General features: G+C 46.4%; 1 protein-coding gene across 1 annotated transcript in view; it reads right to left on the bottom strand.

The window, feature by feature from the left end:
- Positions 1–3,633, bottom strand: part of LOC119414188 (V-type proton ATPase subunit d 1-like) — a 20,829-nt gene that overhangs the window by 10,824 nt on the left and 6,372 nt on the right. The gene's annotated exons all lie outside the window — the stretch shown is intronic.

Genomic DNA, 3,633 nt, shown 5'->3' with positions numbered 1-3,633 from the left:
GAGACAATTCCACATGCTGACAATCAAACAGCTGCTGGAAAACTTCACCAGAACGACTAGTTCACCTCGATAGGTCTGAAGGGTGCATTTCTTCACATTTTCCATCATTCTGAAACACCCCATGCACATTCTCGAAATGCGTGGAGACGGCTCTGCAGTCGTTACACATGGCAGGAATGAGAATACTTTTTATCTGGACGATCTGCTTTTATTAGCTCGGTCCAGATAGGAAGTAGTCGCACAGACCAAAACGCCAGTGTTACACCTGCTAAACCTGGGGTTTTCTATAAACTGGGAAAAAGTTCCGTTCGTCCGTCCCAGATGATTGTTTATCTGGAAGTGGAGCTAAACTCAACCACAATGAGAGCCCGTTTATCAGAGCTGAGAGCCGAAGCTCTGTCAGCTCAGCTCCGTCGTGTCAAACCCTGCAGCATAGTGACAGTTCTGCCTGTCATGCGACACCTGGGACGATGTCAGCGGCCCACATCGTAGTTCCGCTGGGCCTACTTCACATGAGATGCCTTCAGAGATGGTTTGCCCGCCCGCGCATAGATCCTGTGCACCAGAAGAGGCGTATCATCTTTGTGCCCCCCTCTGTGAGAACCGATATGAATCACTGGGAAACCTTTCATTCTGTCAGAGGGAGTTCCCATCAGCAGGCCTACGTCACACGTCTCAGTTTTCGCAAACGCGTTCCTGTCAAGCTGGGAGGAATGCGTCTGTCCCAAGCATTGGGAGCACAGTGGCTGGACCACATGTTGCTTCACATAAATGTGCTAGAATGTTTCACGGTCTGAAACGTGACTCAGCATTTTGCCCCTGCTGCGGGATCAGCATGTTCTGATCCACACAGACAACAAGGTGACGGCAGTTTACATAAACTGTCAGGGAGACGTGTGCTCAGCCCAACTTTTACACATCACGAAACAGCTGTTGTGTTGGGCACACAAAAACCTGCTCTCCTTCAGAGCAGTGTACATTCCCAGTGTCCTGAACAGGTGAGCGGATATCATGTCGAGGGGCAGTCCCCACCACAGAGACTGGAGCCTCCATCCCGAGCTGATTTCTACGATTTGGAGCAGGTTTGGTCGAGCAGCAGTGGATCTGTCCGCCACACGGGAGAACGCCCAGTGTCATATTTATGGTTCTCACTGAGCCCACGAGACGACCCACCGTTAGGAGTGGACGCCTTCGCTCACAGCCCGTGGCCAAAAATGTTCCTTTATGCGTTCCCTCCATTCCTGCTGATATCACGGACCCTGGACCAGGTCCGGGAGGAAGAACCATCAGTCATCCTCGTAGCTCCCGAACACATAAGCGCTCCGTCGTTCCTGAATCTGCAGCGACTGATATCGGGTCGGCCGTGGAAACTGCTGTGGGGGGCGCTCTCCTCCAGGCAGGAAGAGCAATCAGAAGTTACCCAGAAATAGGTCAGCATCTTTGGGTCTGTCCGCTGAACGGATCCGTTTAGAAAAGATGGGCCTCCCACAGGATGTGGTGCGTATGTTTCAGGGCGCACAAGCTGCTTCCACCACAACACTGTACACTAGGGCTTTAACAGACTACTCTAGTAATCTACACATCGATTCCTAGGACACCTATCGAGGTTTTTATTTTCACGTCGAGTATTAGTGGTGACGTCATTACACCACCGTTTGTCATCGCGTCACGTGTCACGTGATCCGCACCGGCGCGGGTTACAAAATGGATTCCTCCAAGAAGACAGATGGAGCAGAGCAGGCTCAGTCTTGGCAAACAGGTAGAAATGCATCAGTAGTATGGAAATATTTCACTAAAGATGAATCTTCTGGTTCAACTACCATAAGGAAACAGAAAATGAAACAACTTCCTGACTGGAACGCGTTGCGAACCGGTGTTACACCATATTTTGTGACCACCGTATATTGTGACCGTAGGGGGCGGTGTTGCATGCACTGTTGCAGGTCACAGAATATGGTGAAACACCGGGTCCAATCGACCGAACCAGAACCAGCTTCTTCTGACCTTGTTTCACAAACAAAAAGCAAAAAATATTAATCTCTAAACCTATAAAAACCTATAAACATATTAATCTCTAAAACTAAACCTAATGCGCACCACAGCTGGCGGTGGTGCATGGTGGTCGACCCCCCCACTGTTTTAAGTTTCGTTTTTGACGTGCTGCACGTTTTTTCACGTTTGCAGCTTAATAATAAAAACTAATAATTTAGTTTTTCCTGTGACTTATTTGCTGTATGATAAATGGTAGGAGTATATTATAAGCTCCCAATGTTTTGTTGGTCTTTTTTTTTGTAAATAATGACCTTTTTTTGCGGTTTTATTCATTTATTTATTTTTGTATCTTTAGATCCTATGATGTCATCAAGTACTCGAGTTCTACTCGAGTTTTATTATGTTAATGTCGAGTTTAAAAATTATGTAGTCGTTCAACCCCTACTGTACACATCAAGTGGACAGTTTTTCAGCGCTGGTGCGCAGAGAAAGGCGTGGAGGACATCTCATGTCCACTAAGTGGCGTGCTATCATTTCTACAGCAACTGATGGACAGAAATTTAGCGTTCAGCACAATTAAAATTTATGTTGCAGCTATTTCTTCCTGTCATGAGGTTTTTCGGTGACAGAACAGTTCTTAACCACCTGCTGATGAAGCGTTTTCTGAAAGGTGTACAGAGACACAGACCTATGTCACGTCCACTAGCTTCACAGTGAGACATAATGATGGTCCTGCACGCTCTGATCAAAGCTCCTTCTGAGCCTTTAGATCAGGTTTTACTTAAATTTCTGTCCTTTAAAACAGTCCTGCTGTTAGCTTTGACGTCGGCAAAGAGAATGAGTGATTATCTGTTCTCTCTGTTGCTCCCTCATGTCTCAGAATCCAAGCTGACGGCAGTTCAGCTGTACTGTGTTTTAACCCTGCTCTGAAAAGCATCACAAGCTCATTCAGATCGAGAGTAATAACCTTGGATGGGTTTTATCCTCCTCCTCATAATTCTGATGAGGAAGCAACATCTCACCTCCTTTTGTCCCATGCGCTTTTTTGTGTTACGTGGCGCACGCGGCCGCACTGCGTCGCTTACAGCGTCTGTTCATGCATTACAGGGACAGGTCTTCATGACGTCCTCTATCCACCCAGCACCTCTCACACTAGTTGTGTGAGGCTATTTCTGAAGCTTACAGTTCATCTGGTCTGGATCCTCTAGAGAATCTCAGCGCATTCCACCAGAGGGTTTTCATTCTCCATGGCTCTGCATGGAGGGATGACAGTGGAGTGTATGGTGTATTTGTATGGCGGCTGCCTGGTCATCGCCATGTTCAATTATTTGTTTTTATCTACATAATGTTTCTACTTTCTCCATGACCCATTCTGTTCTCGGGGTTCTGAGAGAATGATTATTATTTGTTTATTGGAGCCTCACTTTTGAGCTCACACTTGCCTGCATGCAGTTGCAGTGTGAGATATTTATTATTATCCACAAGTTCATGACTGCTGATTTTATTGTTATTAATCTGTTCATCCTGAGGAGCTGATGGCCTGCTCTGTTTATTGTTACACTGTTACAATTCATATCCTCTGTTGTTCCTATTCACAGCAGTAGGTCTGCTATCTCAGCCTTTTTCCTCACCAGAGATCTT

The sequence above is a fragment of the Nematolebias whitei genome, chromosome 9, assembly GCF_014905685.2.
Source record: "Nematolebias whitei isolate Nwh7 chromosome 9, NemWhi1, whole genome shotgun sequence".
NCBI lineage: Eukaryota > Metazoa > Chordata > Actinopteri > Cyprinodontiformes > Rivulidae > Nematolebias > Nematolebias whitei.
The sequence above is the reverse complement of the archived record's forward strand: the minus strand, read 5'-3'. Positions and strand labels throughout refer to the sequence as shown.